Source organism: Phodopus roborovskii, unplaced genomic scaffold (assembly GCF_943737965.1).
Source record: "Phodopus roborovskii unplaced genomic scaffold, PHOROB, whole genome shotgun sequence".
NCBI classification, from domain to species: domain Eukaryota; kingdom Metazoa; phylum Chordata; class Mammalia; order Rodentia; family Cricetidae; genus Phodopus; species Phodopus roborovskii.
In genome coordinates, this window is record NW_026125543.1 from 4,113,657 (window position 1) to 4,131,209 (window position 17,553).

The window sequence follows — 17,553 nt, forward strand, 5'->3', positions numbered from 1 at the left end:
GCACAGAATCAAAGGTGGACTGGGCATGGTGCCATTCACCTGCAACTCCACCTTTTGAGACACAGGCAAGAAGGTCAAAGATCCACAGCAGCATAAGCTTTATAATAGGAATCTATCATGGTCCGGTGGCGGCGCACACCTTTAATCCCAGCACTCAGGAGGCAGAGACAGGCAGATCTCTGTGAGTTCAAGGACAGCCTGGTCTGCTGAGCAAGTTCCAGAGCAGCCTCCAAAGCTACAGAGAAACCCTGTCTCAAAAAACAAAAAACAAACCAACAAAAATCTGTCTAAAAAACAACAATGAACAAACAAATAGAGCTGGGGGTGGTGGCTTAGTGGATAAAGTATTAACAGCACAAGCATAAGGAGACCTGATTTTAGACCTTTGGGAGTTGGGTATGCTGAAGGAGAGAAGCAGAGACAAGGAGATGTTCAGAATTCATTGGCCAAGGGCTCTAGCAGAAATGCCAAGTTCTAAGTTTATAAAGAGAGACCCTGCTTCAATGACAGAGGAAAACTACCAGTCACCAGCTTCTGGCTTTTGCATGTCCAGGCACAGGTGCAGGCAGACATGCATGCATGCACACAAGCTGCCCCCCATCCCCCCTGCCACATACACACCAGCTAAAGACAGGAGACTGAGAGCTCCACTCATGAGAGGCATCCAGAGAACTAACCTGAGTTAAAGAGCAGAGGATCGAGTGACACGCTGGGTGCTGGCATTCTAGGCCCCATGCAGGAAGTGACCAGCTTTGAAAATTTGTAGGCATAAGCTTCTAGCTCTCCAAGCTTCAAACAACATCTCTGGATGTGGAAGCATAGTTTGATATTTTCCAGAACCAAGGGCTAGCAGAACTATGGGAGACTGACATTTGCCCAGCTGTAATTTCTCTCTAGATAGAACAACAGAACCCCAGCCAGCTGTTCCTGACACTGCAAGCTCTGCCATAGTAATTCCGATCTTTCCAAGGAACATCTTTTGTTTTGCTACTGAGAGCCAAATAGAAATCATATTGATTGCAGGACTCAGGAATTTGGCAAATGAAAACTGGTGGGATCTTAATCATCCTGTATGTAATGTGCATTGTTTTTAACCAGCAGACACTTTCAATAAAGCCCTCAACTTCTTCAAATGACGTGCACCTCATGGACACAAAAGCCCTATGAGTATCATGGTCAATTCTTCTCAGAGACCCATATATTATGAAGGAATATGTCTGAATTTCCCCAAATATGCCAGTTATATATGTATTCATAGGGCATGCCTGAACAGTCTTGGTACTGAATGGAAAAGGGACACTGTAGGTTCAAACATGAAGAGCAGAATATAGAACTAATCCTTTTAGCTTCCGTAGGTAAGCTCTTGTCCATATTTGATGCTGCTTTCTTTTTTACTTACTCAGCACATAGCTACGGGGTTAAGCAAAAGATACCTTTTCATCTCTGTGGGTTTAGAGACACAGTTGTCTGTACAAAGTTCAGAGCCCTCTGCCAATCCAATAGGCTTTGGCTCTGATATATGCCTCAATCTACTGAGTAAACTCTGCTCTGTGATACCGATCACTCTCATGTTAGCAACTGATCATAAAGGGAATCTGGTACAGGCTCTGTACTTATGACTGAAAAGCACATCTAACTGAATGACTGAGTCTCTAGTGGAGAGACTTGAGCCTCTGACTGTTTGAAGGAGATGTTTTTAATCTTGTGATAAAGCCAGCTAGTCCATACGTCTCTGTGCATGATGGCAGCATGGGGGATATGTTATGATAAAAATCCCAATTATGCTGTTACCATCTGTTGATAGCATGTGCTTGTGGACACGTTGCCAGGAAATATTGAGAACAAAGGAGGGGAGGCCCTCATTCCAGAGACACAGATCTCAGCCCCCACTGGGGTTCACTGGTTTAGTTACAGATGTGTAGGGGCCCTCCAGGGCCAGCCCCACACAGGCTGAGGCCTTAGGAAGGAAAAGACTCACCAAGGCATGTTTAAGAAAATGGACCCAGTGTAAAGCAATCTTTCTATTCACAAGGCGACAAAAATTAAATTAAAATGTGTGGGGAGGAGAGAAAGAGATCAATTAGCTTCCAGTTTATGTATGTAGAAAGCTAGATACTTACTATAATGTTGTTTTTAAAATGCCAAAGTTTGACAACACTGGTGGTGATGTGTCTGCAATCTCAGTGCTTGGAAATCAAAGGCAAGAGGATTAAGAGTTTGAGGCCAGCATGGAACAGCCTGGAACACCTACAAACAAACAAACAATACTCTAACAACAACAACAACAAAAATCCCTTAGAGAAAAAACATATACAGGTCTCTCTCTCTCTCTCTCTCTCTCTCTCTCTCTCTGTGTGTGTGTGTGTGTGTGTGTGTGTGTGTGTGTGTGTGTGTGTGCATCTGAAGGAGTCTCACTAAAGCCCAGGGCAGCTTAAAATTTATTTTTTAACATAGTCTAGACTCAAACTCATAGAAATCCCCCTGTCTTAGCTTTCTAGGTACTGGGATTAAAATCCTAAGCCACCATGCCTAACTACATGTTGTGTCCTGATCCAATTTTTATAAGAAGGATAAAAGTTTAACTTTGATTAACTTAATATGGACCTTTTTATAACCAGTGTTTTTCCCCTGCAAGATGTTAGAGAATGACCGCAATGAATGTGATGCAGTTGTAAAAAGGACCAGTGACTTTCCAGGGATCATCAGAGCCTACACACCAAGTGGTGAAATACTGCCTCTACCTCTCACTGACCGGAATCAGAGGCAACTACTCGAAAATATTCTTTTACAGCTTCCAGATAGATCTTCTACTTATTTGTTAGATCTGTGGAGAGGATACACTGTAGCTCAGGTTGATTTGAAACTCACTATCTAGCCAAGGTTAGCCACAAACTTGTGGCAATTCTACCTCATCTTTCTAGGTGCTGGAACTGCAGGCATAAGCCAGTGTGCCTGATTTAATATTGTTTATTCTAGAACATGATTCTGGGAAAGAGACATGCCTGGGGGTACATATATTACACATGTGCTTTTAAGTCAACTTATAGACTGTTTCCCTATGGCTTAATACAGATCCCTTGAGTGATTTATCTCTCCTTCCTCCATCTTCCTCTGGATTATCTTCCTTCCCCATTCAGCAATCCCTCCCTCACTTTCCCTTTCCCTATTTCATAGCTTCTGTGTTCTTCTATCTCCCGCTCTAGGGCCCCTACTGTTGTTTCATTCTTCTTTCCTGGCTTCAAAGATGGGCTACACAAATAGGGGAAAGCATGCAGCACTTGTCTTTCTAGGTCTGGATTACATCACTCAGTATATTTTTCAGTTCCCTTCATTTACCTGAAAAGTGCATGGTTTCTTTTTTCTTTACAGCTGAATAGTATTTCACTATTTACTCGTACCACATTTTCATTATCAGTTCATCAGCTGAAGAACATTTAGGTTCTTTCCATTTTCTAGCAGCAATGAACACCGTTGAGCAAATATATGGGATAGGGTATTGAGTTCTTTGGACGCATGGCAAGGAGTCATGTGGTAGACCTACTTTTAGGATTTTTAGAATCTTATAACGAGAACTGCATGTCCAGGAGCCCGCCCCGGTAATCCAGCCCATCTGTAGTCTGCCAGCTTCCTGGTCCCACCACCACCCACGGAAGGAGCCCACCATCCGGTGCCCTGTTCAGAGCCTCCTGAGGACTGGGGCCTGCACATGGGGTAATCCGTCCCAGTGGACTAGCCCATCCACAGTCTGCCAGTGCCCTAGTCCCACCTCTACCCACTGGATGAGGAGAGCCATCAGAGTATTGGATCTGCTTGCACGCACTGGAAGAGAACCTTGGTCCCGTACCAGGAGAGGGAGAGACCCCAGCGGTACTCACTGGAAAAAGTCAACAACAGAAAGATGAATGTGATACCCCCAGAGTCTAGGGACTCCACACCAGCAAGACCTGAACATCCCAACACAGATGAAGCATAAGAGAACGACCTTAAAAACAACTTCATGAAGATGATAGATACCCTAAAAGATGAAATGAGAAAATCCTTTAAAAAAAATGGAAGAGAAGACAAACCATAAAAAATTAAAAGAAACAATTCAAACAGTGCAAGGTTTGAAAGCTGAAATAGAAACAATTAAAAAAAAAACACAGCCTGAGAGAATGCAGTAAATAGAAAATCTGGGTAAACAATCAGGAACTACAGATGCAAGCACAACCAACAGAATAAAAGAGATGGAAAAGAGAATCTCAGGTGTTGAAGATACACTAGGAGAAATAGATTCATTGACCAAAGAAAATGTTAAGTCCTTAACACAAAATATCCAGGAAAAATGGAACACCATGAAAAGGCCAAACCTAACAATAATAGGTATATAAGAAGGTGAAGAAACCCAACTCAAAGTAGCAGAAAATATATTCAACAAATCATGGAAGAAAACTTTCCCAACCTAAAGAAAGACATGCCAATAAAAGTACAAGAAGCTTACAGAACACCAAATAGAATAGACCACAAAAAACTTCCCTCGCCACATAATAGTCAAAACACCAACACCAAACATACAGAATAAAGAAAGAATATTAAGAGCAGCGAAGGAAAAAGGCCAAGTAACATATAAAGGCAAACCTATCAGAATTACACCTGACTTCTCCATGGAAACTCTGAAGGCCAGCCTAGATTATTATACCCAGCAAAGCTTTCAATCACTATAGATGAATAAACCAAGATATTCCATGACAAAACCAGATTTTAACAATACATATCAACTAATACAGCCCTACAGAAAATTCTGGAAGGAAAAGGCCAACCCAAGGAAGTCAACTACACCCACAAAAACATAGGGAATAGATAGTTCTACTTTATCAACAGCCAAAAAAAAAAAATGGGGGGAAATCCACACACAATACCTAAACATAATAAAAGCAATATATAGCAAACCAACAGCCAACATCAAAGTAAATGGAGAGAAACTCAATTTGATACAAATTGGAAAACAAGGCACTTAAGAAAGTGTTCAACATCCTTAGCCATCAGGGAAATGCAAGTCAAAACAACTCTGAGATATCATCTAACTCCTATAAGGATGGCTAAAATAAAATAAACCAAAGACAGTTTAAGCTGGAGAGCATGTGGAGAAAGGGCAACTCTCTTCTACTGCTGGTGGGAGTGCAAACTTGTACAGACACTTTGGGAATCAGTATGGCGGTTCCTCAGGAAAATGGGGATCAGTCTACCACAAGATCCAGCAATTCTACTATTAGGCATATAAACCAAAAGATGCACATTCATACAACAGGGACATTTGTTCAACTATGTTCATAGCAGCATTATTTGTAATAACCAGAATCTGGAAGCAACCTAGATGCCCCTCTACTGAAGAATGGATAGAGAAAATGTGGTACATTTACACAGTGAAGTATTACTCAGTGGAAAAACACAATGGAATCCTGAAATTCTCATGGAAATGGATGGAACTAGAAGAAACCATCCTGAGTGAGGTAACCCTATCACAAAAAGACAAACATGGTATGTACTCACTCATATATGGCTTTTAGACACAGAGCAAAAGATCACCAGCCTATAATACACACTGCCAGATGAGCTAGGAAACAAGGAAGACCCTAAGAGAGACATACATGATCCCCCTGAGAAGGGGAAAGGGACAAGATCTCGGCGCAAATTGGGAGCATGGGGGGGAGGGGAGATAGGAGAAAGAGAAGGGGAGAAGAGGTTGGGAGAGGAGGACATGAGGGAGCAAGAAGATTAAGTCGAGGGAAGAATAGAGGAGAGCAAGAAAAGAGATACCATAATAGAGGGAGCCATTATAGAGTTAAAGAGAAATCTGGCACTAGGGAAATGTCCAGAGATCTACAAGAATGACACCAACTAACAATCTAAGCAATAGTGGAGAGGTTTGTTTTCTAAGTTCCTTGCTTTTTGAGTTGCCCCCCCCATATTAATCTCTTACTAGATGTTTAGCCAGCGAAGACTCTCTCCCACTCTGTGGGCTTCCTCTTCACTTGATTGCCCTCTTTGCTGTAAGAAGAGTTTTTATCTAGGTGTGGTGGTGCACATATCCAGCTAAATCTAGCACTGGGGAAGCAGAGGCGGGAGGATATTTGTGAGTTTGAAACCAGCCTGGTCTGCCTGTGTGCTCCAGGACAGCCAGAGCTACATAGTGAGATCCTAGCTAGAAAAAAACAAACAAAAAACAAAACAACAAAACTTTTTATAGTTTTATGAGGTTTCATTTGTCAATTGTTGACCTAATTCCTGAGGAAATGGAGTCCTATTCAGGAAGCCTTTTCTTGCTCGTTTTCTCTTTAAACTGCTTGAGTTCTTTGATAATATTTATAATTCTTCTTTTAAATTCTGTGTCCTGGAGTTTCTCCAGGTAATTCTCATTGGAGAGCATTTCTGTAGGATTAGCAGGTTTTGAAGGGATGTCTTACCTTGACTTATCATACATACTGTTTGTGGTGTTGCCCAAGTGGACTTGTTATTGTGTGTCTGATGTGAGTCTAGCCTGCCTCTGTTGAGTGGAAGTTTGGGTTTTTTTTTTTTTTTTTTTTTTTTTTTTTTTTTTTTTTGCTGCTGTTCAAACTTTGTTGGCTTTGGATCAGATATGGAGAGTTGGTAGGTCAGCCCTTCCACTCCGCTATGCTCATTTTTGAGGGGAGGGACTGGAGTGATTCCAAGTCAGTGGTAATCAAGAGAGTGTGTGAATGGGGTACAAGGCTGGGTCTGCTGTGCAAGCTGTGCTACCTCAGCTAAGTCTGGGAGTGAGAATAATGTGGGTGGGCTGGAGAGCTTGCCTTTCTTCCCTCAGGCCATCAAAAAATATTTGAAAACACAAATACAATGATTGCCTTCTACTTTGTTATGTATTTCACATGGAAAATATTTCTGGTTCTATACACTGGCTAACCTTTTTTGTCTGTTTTTGACAGGGTGTTACTGTGTAGTTCTGGTTGGCCTGTAACTCACAATGTAGATCAGGTTGGCCTCAAACTCAAGAAATCCTCCTGCCTCTGTCTTCTGAGTGCTGGGATTAAAGCAATATGCCACCATACTTGACATGAATGATCTCTCCCCACCCATTTTTTTCCTTTTATTAAAAAATAGATTCTTTTCTCATACATTTATATCCTGATTATACTTTCCCCTCCCTCTACTCCTCCCCTCCAGATCCTCTTCTTTTCTGCCTCTTAGTAGAAAAGAACATGTTTGTAAGAGATAAACAAACATGATGAAATATAATAAGATAAAGCAAAAACTATCATATGTAAGTTGGACATGGCCACCCAGCAGGAGAAAAAGAGTCCCAAGAGCAGATATAAGAGTCAGAGATCCCTTGCCAATAAAAATACTAAGCTAAGAGCTATAAAATATATGCAGAGGATCTGGTGCAGGCCCCTATAGGCTCTGTGCTTGCCCTTTCAGTCTCTGTGAGTTCCTATGTGCCTTGCTTAGTTGATTCAGAGGGACTCTTTTCCATCCCCTCTGGATCTTACAATCTTTCCTCCTCCTCTTGCATAGAATACCCTGAGTTCTGAAGGGGAGGAATTTGAGGGAAACCTCCAATTTAAACTTACCCTTTGAATAATGTCTGACTGGATTGAAAAGTTTCCACACCCCTATAAGCCTCTCTGCTGATGCAGCAGTCCAAATTAAGCCAAATCAAATCAAATTAGAAAAAGCCACATTTAACAGATATAACACTCCTGGGGTAGCCTTCCAGTCCCCCAGGGAGGAGACAGGAAAGGGAAACCAGAAAAAACAGGAGTCTATTTTCTGGCAGGCAGTTTAAATACCCTGTAGGAGTGGTCTTGAGCATCCCTGGGGCTGGCGTCATCATTTGGTGAGCTTTCTGAGATGCAGCAGGATTTGGAGGGAGATGGGGGAGGGGGAAGACATTAGTTGCCTTCTCCCACACGTCCTATGCCACCTTAACCCTAGAATATTTTGTAGGCAGAACACACTGGATCAAAGGTTTTATAGTTGCATTGGTGTCCCCATTTCTCTTTCGGTAGCCTGCAGAGTACCTTCCCACACCAAAAAGACCTCAATGAAGGGATAAATACTGGTTCCACCACCAGAGGCCCCATAGACTGCCCAGGCCTCCCAGCTGACACCCATATTCAAGGGGTCTGATTCAGTCTTATGTTGGTTCCTCCGTTGTCCAATTGGGTCTGTGATCTCCCACTTTCTCAGTTCAGTTGTTTCTGTGGTTTTCTCCAGCATGGTCTTGAACCCTTTGCTCATCACTCCTCCCTCTCTACAACTGGATTCCAGGAGTTTGGCTCAGGGCTGTGAATCTCTGCTTCTGCTTCCATCAGCTACTAGATGAAGGCTCTTTGATGGCATTTAAGGTAGTCATCAATCTCATTATTGGGGAAGGACATTGGGGTCATCCTTGTGGATTCCTGGAGATTTCCCTAGTGTCAGATTTCTCATTAAGCCCATAATGGCTCCCTCTATTAAGGAATCTTTTTCCTTGCTCTCCTTCTCTGTTCTTCCCCTAACTTAACCTTCCTGATCCCTCATGTTTTTCTTTCCCCTTTTCTTTCTCTTCCCTCCACCCCCTCCTTGTACTCCCAATTTAGTCATGAGATCTTGTCCCTTTCACCTCTAAGGTGGTCCATGTATTTCTTTCTTAGGGTCCTCCTTGTTTCCTGGCTTTTCTGGAGTTGTAGATTGAAGGCTAGTTATCCTTCGCTCTATGTCTAATATCCACTTATGAGTGAGTATATACCATGTTTTTCTTTTAAAAAAAAGAAATAATCACATTAGTTTAATTTATTATCACCTATGCCTTCAAATTATAGGATAGAAGCAATCTTACCAATACCATAATTCCTTTGTGTTATCCTTCTTGTATGTTTCAAAACTCTTACTGAACAACGAGTTCTGGGTTGCAAAAGAGGATTTATTTTTGCATCTGTCTAACCTGCGTTTGTCCATCAGCTGAACAAAAACATATACAAGTGCTGTCAGTTTTTCAAATAGGTAAATACTACTCCATTGTGTAAATGTATCCTATTTTCTTTATCCATTCTTCTATTGAGGGACATCTAGGTTGTTTCTAGTTTCTGGTTATTATGAACAAATCCATAATGAACATGATTAAGCAAGTTCCCTTGTAGTAGCATGGGGTATTCTTTGGGTATATGCCCGAGAGTAGAATAGCTTGGTCTTAAGGTAAATCAACTCCTGACTTTCTAAGGAACTACCATATTGATTCCCAGAGTGACTGTACACAATGGAGGAATGTTCCCCTTACTCCACATCCTCTCAAGCATGAGCTGTGACTTTTTTATTGATCTTAACCATTCTGACAGGTATAAGATGAAATCTCAAAATGGTTTAGATTTACATTTCCCTGATGACTAAGGATGTTGAACATCTCTTGAAGTCCGTCTTAGCCATTTGAGATTCCTCTATTAAGAATTCCATGCTTGGGTCTATTTCTCATTTTTTAATTGGATAATTTGTTTTTGTTTTTTGATTTTTTTGTTTTGTTTTTGTTTATTTTGTTTTGTTTTGACACCCAGTTTCTTTATATATTTTGGTTATTAGTCCTCTAAAGAAATGGTGTTTATAAAAATCTTTTCCCATTCTTTGGGCTAACATTTTGTCAAATTGACTGCATTCTTTGCCTTACAGAAGCTTCTAAATTTCATGAGATCTCCTGTATTAATTGTTGATATTAGTGCCTATGCTATTGATCTTCGGTTCAGAAACTCCTCTTCTGTGTCAATTCGTTCAATGTTATTACCCACTTTTTCTTCTAATCTGGTTCAGTCTATCTGTTTTTACATTGAGGTCTTTAATCCCTTTGGACTTGAGTTTTCTTCAGAATGATCAGTATAGATCTATTCACATTCTCCTACATGCAGACATATAGTTTAACCAGAACCATTTGTTGAAGATGCTATTTTTCTAGGGTGTATTTCTGGCTTTTTTTTTAATATATAAAAAAAAATCAAGTATTCATATAAGTGTAGATTTATGTCAGGGTCTTCAATTTGACCAATGTGTCTGTTTTTATGCCAAAACCACATGTTTTCTATTACTATAGCTCTGTAGTACAACTTTATATCAGGAATGGTAGGACATCCAGCAATTCTTTTATTGTTCAGGACTGTTTTAGGTATATCCTTTGTTGTTGTTGTTTTTCCATATGAAGTTGAAAAGTGTCCTTTCAAGGTCTGTAAATAACTGAGTTGGACTTTTGATGGGAATTGCATTGAATATCTAGATTGTTTTTGGTAGGATGGAAATTTTTCTTATTTTAATCCTACTGATATATGAGCATGGGAAATCATTCCATCTTTCTTCAAGGATTTAAAGTTTTTATCACGCAAATCTTACTTGTTTGATTATATTTACCACAAGATATTGTATAGTATTTGGGGCTATTGTGAATGGTGTTGTTTCCCTGGTTTCTTCCTCAGCCCATTTGTCATATGTATATAGGAGAGCAACTGATACTGTAAGGAGTAAGTTTTTTTCCCGCCGATCTGGACCCACCATGGTGCCAGCCCCAATTAACACACTGAGACTCTGTATTTGATATAATGCTGTTGGCCTATTACTTGTTTCTTATTGGCTAGCTCGGTCTTAATTATTAACCCATTTCTATTAATCTAAGTACTTCCACGTGGGCTTATCTTACCGGAGAGAGGGAGCCAGTGGTTCTGCTCTCTCCAGTCTCTCCTTGTTGACTCCTCCCTACTCTTCCTCTCTCCTCCTTGTCGCCTAGTCCCGCCTATCTTGCTTTCCTATTGGCCAACAGTGCTTTATTCATTAACCAGTATGAGAAACATATTTACAGAATGACATCTCCCATCATCTCCTCTTTTCTGTCTAAATAAAAAGAAGGATTTTAAACTTAACATAGCAAAATATATCACACAACAGTTATCAAGGAAGAATCACAGTTAACAATATTTAGTCCATTAACATTTAGTAAGATTTAAAGACATATTTCATTATTTATCCTATCTTTGTGAGTCTAAAGTATTATATGTACCTTATCTTTAATCCTAACTAAGGAAAATTATAACCATAACCATTTGTCTTCAACTCCATCAAAGACCACAGAAGGATAATATATAAACTTTAGAAATGACAAAGACAACTCACTGCCTGGTCAGTCACCTGTAGTTGTTCTGTAATGTTCCATCTTCAGCCCATAGGCCATAGTGTGTCTGGCAGACTCTTCAGCAAAGCAGGAAAGTTTAAATTGTCTTCTTGTATTGGCAGTTTGTTAGTCACTTTTCTCTGTGTCCTGCAGACTGTCTGGCAAACTCTTCCACGAAACAGGAACCCTGTAGCAATGTCCATCTTGTATCAACAGTCACTTCCCTGTGGGTCCTGAATGCCCAGCTTATACAGCATAAAGTCAAACAGTCTAGACAAGAACAGTATCTTGTCCAAATGGCTAGTCTTGCCATATTGGAGGCAAACTCCATAACGTGTTTCTTTAATGGCCATCCTTCTTTTCTGATACAGACGTTGTTGCCAGGAGCAGTTGTGCCTCACTGTCAAGAAAAGTCCTAAACCATTTTAAATGCCATATTCTGTAGGTCTTTGAAAGGTTTGAAGAATGCCTATCCATCTCAAATACATCTCTATATATCTAGAAATCTTAACTCACCTAACTATAAGTTTTGACTATTATAGGTAACTGTCTATAATCTGCACTAAATTATACATTTCTAACTGACCTATATAAACACAATACCTAAACAAGAGGAGAAATATACATATCATAAAATTGACCTTAAATTTGTATCAATAAATGAAAATCCATTCCAAAACAAAGTATTTATACAATAATCCCTTTTTACCTTTAAAAAGAGATTGGCTGTGGTCATTAGCCATTTATAACCAAGCCCACTTAAATGAAAACAAACATTTATAAACAATATTTGGGAATTTGGGCGTCGTTCTTTCCAAACTGCTTCCTGCTGGTAGGGGGCGCTGTCATGGGGATCTTAAGAAGACTCAGAAATCTTGTTTGTAGTCTGCAAGGCTGCTTTGTCCCAACTGTTTTGAATGTTGGATCACCTGGGACTCTGTTTCAGGGGGTCTGGCTTGATCAAACCACATTAGTCTGGAAGGAATCCACAGCTTTTCATTTTCTGTGGAAACAAAAATAGAAATCCTTTTCCCCAGTAACTTGTCCTTAGACTTAAATTTTAGAGTCAAAGCATTTTTAAAATATATAAATTGGATTGATCTAGCAGCATTTGTTTTAACAGTTGTTGTTATTTCCTCAGCAGTCAAATGAGACAAAGACAATATAACCCCATACAGTATCCAGATTCTCCCCATCTTTATGTGGCTTTTTTATTACTCTGGTTTTTTTTCAGTTTTTATTTTTATTATTTATTTATTTATTTATTTATTTATTTATTTTGAGACAGGGTTTCTCTGTGTAACTTTTATCTGTCCTGGAATTCACTCTGCATACCAGGTTTACCTTGAAATCACAGAGATCTTCTTGCCTCTGTCTCCCGAGTGCTGGGATTAAAGGCATGTGCCACCACACCCAGCTCCTCTTTATTTTTTTAAAACCATTTTATTCTCTTTTTCTCTCCCAAGCCTACATATATTTTAAAACACACTGTAAACCTTTAGCAGTTTTTCTTAATCTGAATCTGTCTTTACTGTAAATCTTTATCTTTTTCTGGCCACAAGTCTTTTATCTGGTAAACAACAACATTGCTAAAATGAAATCCACAGTTGTTTCAGCCGTGGTCTATCAAGATAGTGGTAGCTGTTTTACCGCCAGCACTGAGAGCTGTGCTCATTGCCTTGGTCTACGCTGCCATCCAGCAGTATGTTGCCGGCTTGGAGATGTGGTCACTTCCATTGACAGCTCTTGTACACACCAATGAATTGTTAGCAGAGCTCTTTAAAAGCCTTGTGGTTTTTTTGCCACTTACGTTGAGTCAGGAAACCTCCCTTAAATGAGCCACGCAAATCTTTGCTTGTCTCATGCAAAACAGAGTCCAACCCAGAAAAATGTTGTTAGCAAGAAGCCTTGTTTGTCTCTGTTTTTTTGTTTTTAAAATCCTTTTTTTTTTTTTTTTTTTTTTTTTTTTTTTAGCTTTTCTTAATTTTAAGTGGAAGTTTTTATTAGCCATGTTGCGGCGCCATATTGTTACAAGTAAGATTTTTTCCCTCCAGTCTGGTCCCAACGCCATGCCAGCCCCAATTAACACACAGAGACTCTGTATTTGATATTATGCTGTTGGCCAGTTACTTGTTTCTTATTGGCTAGCTCTGTCTTAAGTATTAACCCATTTTTATTGAAAGCAAGATAGGCTGGACTAGGAGACAAGGAGGAGAGAGGAAGAGTAGGGAGGAGTCAGCATGTGAGATTGGAGAGAGCAGATGCTGGCCCCACTCTCCGGTAAGATGAGACCACATGGAAATACTTAGAGTAATAGAAATGGGTTAATAATTAAGACAGAGCTAACCGATAAGAAACTAGTAACTGCCCAACAGAATTATATCAAATACAGAGTCTCTGTGTGTTAATTGGGGCTGGCGTCGCAGTGGGACCAGACTGGTGGGAAAAACCTTACTCATAACAGATACTTTTTTTTTTTTTTTTTTTTTTTTGAGTTAGTCTTGTATCCAGCCACTTCTCTGAAGGTGTTTATCAGCTGTGGAAAACAGCCAGTGGACTTTTTATGGTCACTATGTGTACTATAATATTAGCTGCAAATAATGATGCTTTTAATTCTTCCTTTCCAATGTTCTTTCCCTTAATCTCCTTCAGTTGTCTTATTGCTCTAGCTAAAACCTCAAGTACTATATTGAATAGCTATGGAGAGAGTGGGCAACCTTGTTCCTGATTTTAGTGAACTACTTTGACTTTCTCTCCATTTAATTTGACATTGGCCATAGGCTTTATTTAAATCTCCTTTATTACATTTAGGAATGTCCCTTGTATCCCTAATCTCTCCAGGACTTTCATCATGAAAAATGTCTCTTTGTGAATGATTAGATAGAAAAAGGTCTAAAGTTTAAAGCTTAAGTTCCAAGGGTCTAAGAAAAGGTTTAGGGTCTAAGAAGGTGTGTCAAGGTGTATAAATGCAAATTAAAAAGGTTTGAGGATGTGAAAGCTTAAATTATGAGAAGAAAGTGACTTGCGGTGTTTAAATACAAGTGATAAAGGTGTATAATGCAAGCTATAAAGGTCTGAGGATGAAAAGGCAAAGTGGGTACCTTTTGAGCTCTGACATTAAGCAAACAGACTTACTAACAACAGAGTTAGTGCAAGAGGTTTATTGGGGGAGTGGGAAAGTGAAGACTGTGTCAGAGTAGGTGCATGAGACAGACAGGAAGACAGACAGACAGGCATACAGAATAGGGAAGAAATAAGAGGAAGAAGAGAGGCAAGAGAAACACAAGAGGTAAGAGAGGAACAAGAGGCAAGAGAGCGAGCTATGCCCAGAGGACACTTTTAGGGGGTGCACATGTTGCATAGCAAATGGAAAGGAACCTGATGATGGGTGATGGTGTAACTGCTTTAGCAGCTGAGGCAGGCTACTGCCACGGTGGAAACTAACTATAGGATTTTGTCAAAGGTTTTTTTTTTTTTTTTTCTGCATCTAATGAGATGATCATATGTTTTGTTACTTCTGTTCTTTCAATTTGTTTATACGATTGATTACATTGACTGATTTTCAGGTATTGCACCATTGCTGCATCTCTGGGACCAAAGGTGGATGATCATTTTGATGTGTTCTTGGAGTCAGTTTGCAAGCATTTTATTGAGTATGTTTACATCTATGTTCATAAGGTAAATTGGGCTATAGTTACTTTTCTTTGTTGAGTTTTTATATGGTTTGTGTATCAGGATAGCTGTGGCTTCATGAAATTAATTAGGTAGTGTTCCTTCCGTTTCTATTTTGTGCAATAATTTAAGGAGTATTGACAATAACTCTTCTCAGAAAGTTTGGTAGAATTCTGCACTAAAACCATCTGGTCCTGAGTTTTTTGGGGTTGGGAGAGTTTTAATGACTGCTTCTATTTCCTTGGGGATTATAAGTCTATTTAAATTGTTTATCTGATCTGGATTTTACTTTGGCTAGTGGTTGCTATCTAGAAAACTACCTATTTCTTTTAGATTTTTTTCAATTTGGTGGAGTACAGTTTTCTAAAGTATGTCCGCATGTCTGTCTTGATTTCCTTAGTGTCTTTTGCTAAGACCCCTTTGCATTTCTGATTTGTCAATTTGGGTATTCTCTCTCTGCCTTTTGGTTAGTTTGGATGAGGGTTTGTCTCTTTTGTTGATTTTCTCAAAGAACCAACTCTTCTTTCTTTAGATTCTTTGTATTGTTCTAATTTATTGTTCTAGTTTATTGATTTTTGCCCTCAGTTTGATTATTTTTTGCCCTGTATTCCTCTTGAGTGTGCTTACTTCTTTTTGTTGTAAGGTGGCCCTTAACCTTCCTAATGATGCAACCCTTTAATACATGTTGGGGTGATGCCCCTCTCACATAAAATTATTACCACTGCTACTTCACAACTGTAATTTTGCTAGTGTTATGAATCATAGTGTAAATATCTGATATGAGGTCCCTGAAAACGTTGTTGTGACTTCAGGTGGAATCATAGTTCTGGAGCTCTCGGGTGTGCTGTTAAGTTGATCGTATGTGATGTCTCCAATTTTTGTGTAGGCACTTAATGCAATCAACTTTCCTCTTAGCACAGCTCTCATTGTGTTCCATCAGTTTTGGCATTCATTTTTCATTGAATCCTAGATCTTTCATTATTTTTTTCTTAATTTCTGTCTTGACCTGTTTTTCATTTAGTAGAGAATTTTTCATTTTCCAGGAGTTTGTGAGATTTTTGTTGTTTCCGTTGTTGACATCCAACTTTAATGCATGGTGGTCTGAGAGGATTCGAGGAGATATTTCAATTTTCTTATATCTGTTGAGATTTATTTTGTGTCTGAGTATATTGTCAATTTTGGAGAAATATTCTTGAGGTGCAGAGAAGAGGATATATTTTTCTGTGTTTGTGGTAAATGTTCTGTAAATATCTATTAGGTCTATTTGGATTATAATGTCTGTTAGCTCCAGTATTTATGTTTAGTTGTGGTCTGGACAACCTGTCCAGTGGTAAGATTGGGTATTGAAGTCTCCCACTCTCAATGTGTGAGGTTCATTATGTGATTTAAACTGTAGTAATGTTGCTTTTAAAAAAAAATTGAGGACATTTGTGTTTGGGACATAGATATTAAGAATTGAATGCCAGCTTAGTGGATTTTTCCTTTGATGAGTATGCAGTGTTCTTCCTTATCTCTTTTGATTATCTTTGGTTTGACATCTACTTTGTTAGATATTAAAATGGTTACACCAGCTTCCTTCCTAGGTCCTGCTTCAAATGTCTTTTTCCAACATTTAACCTTAAGGTAATATTTATTCTTAATGTTTAAGTATATTTCTTTGATGCAGAAGGATGGATCCTGTTTTCATATCTACCCTGCTAGTCCATGTTTTTTATTAGAGAATTGAAACCATTTATTGTAACGTGTACGGTTTGTAAGTTATTTCTCCCTGGATAAACATCTATTCGGCCTATTTGTTTATCCTGATCCTTATTTACCGCAATACATTTATGTTGCAATATATCAATGACAAGTGATTATTGGCTCCTGTTATTTTTCTGATGGTGGTAGTGATGGTGGTGATGGTGGTGGTGGTGGTGGTGGTGGTGGTGTGTGTGTGTGTGTGTGTGTGTGTGTGTGTGTGTGTGTGTGCTTCCCTTGTTTTGATTATACTGATGTGAGATTATTTATCCCCTGTGTGTGGTTAACTTTATTCAGTTGGAGTTTTCCTTCTGTAAGTCTGGATTTGTAGACAGATAATGTTTGTTTGTTTGTTCTTATTTTAAATAATTTATTTCATTTTTATGTGCATTGGTGTTTTGCTATGGGTGTCAGGTCCCCTGAAACTGGAGTTACAGACAGATGTGAATGCTGGGAATTGAACCCAGATCCTCTAGAAGAGTAATCAGTGCTCTTAACCACTGAGACATTTCTCCAGCCTTGTGATAATGTTTAAATTGCAGTTATCATAGAATTACTTATTTTCTCCATCTAAAGTGGTAGAAATTTTGTTGGGCATAGTACTCTGGACTGGCATCTGTGGTCTGCAGCCCATCTGCCTGGCACTTCTGGATTTTAGAGTCTCCATTGAGATGTCAGATGTAATTGTAACAGGTCTGCCTTTATATGTTACTTGCTCATTTCCTTTGCAACTTTTGATATTCTTTCTTTTGCACTGTTAGTTCTTTGATTACTAGGTGCTGAGGGAGCTTTCTTTCTGGTCCAGTCTGTTTGGTATTCTGTAAACTTCTTGTATCTTTGTAGGCATCTCCTTCTTTAGGTTAGGGAAATTTTCTTCTATTCCATGATTTTGCTGAACACATTTTCTTCTCCTTCTTCTCTCCATATTAATCTTAGGTTTGGTCTTTTCATAGTGTTCCAGATTTGCTTGATGTTTTGTGTCAGGAGATTTTTAATTTAACATT

The 17,553-nt window shown here is 39.2% G+C and overlaps 1 non-coding gene across 1 annotated transcript; it reads right to left on the reverse strand.

Annotated features, from left to right (window-relative positions):
* Positions 1-8,856: 8,856 nt before the first annotated feature.
* On the reverse strand, positions 8,857-8,983 carry LOC127216396 (small nucleolar RNA SNORA40). The gene has a single exon (XR_007834019.1). It is a non-coding gene; the product is annotated as a small nucleolar RNA SNORA40 (small nucleolar RNA).
* Between the last annotated feature and the right edge of the window lie 8,570 nt (positions 8,984-17,553).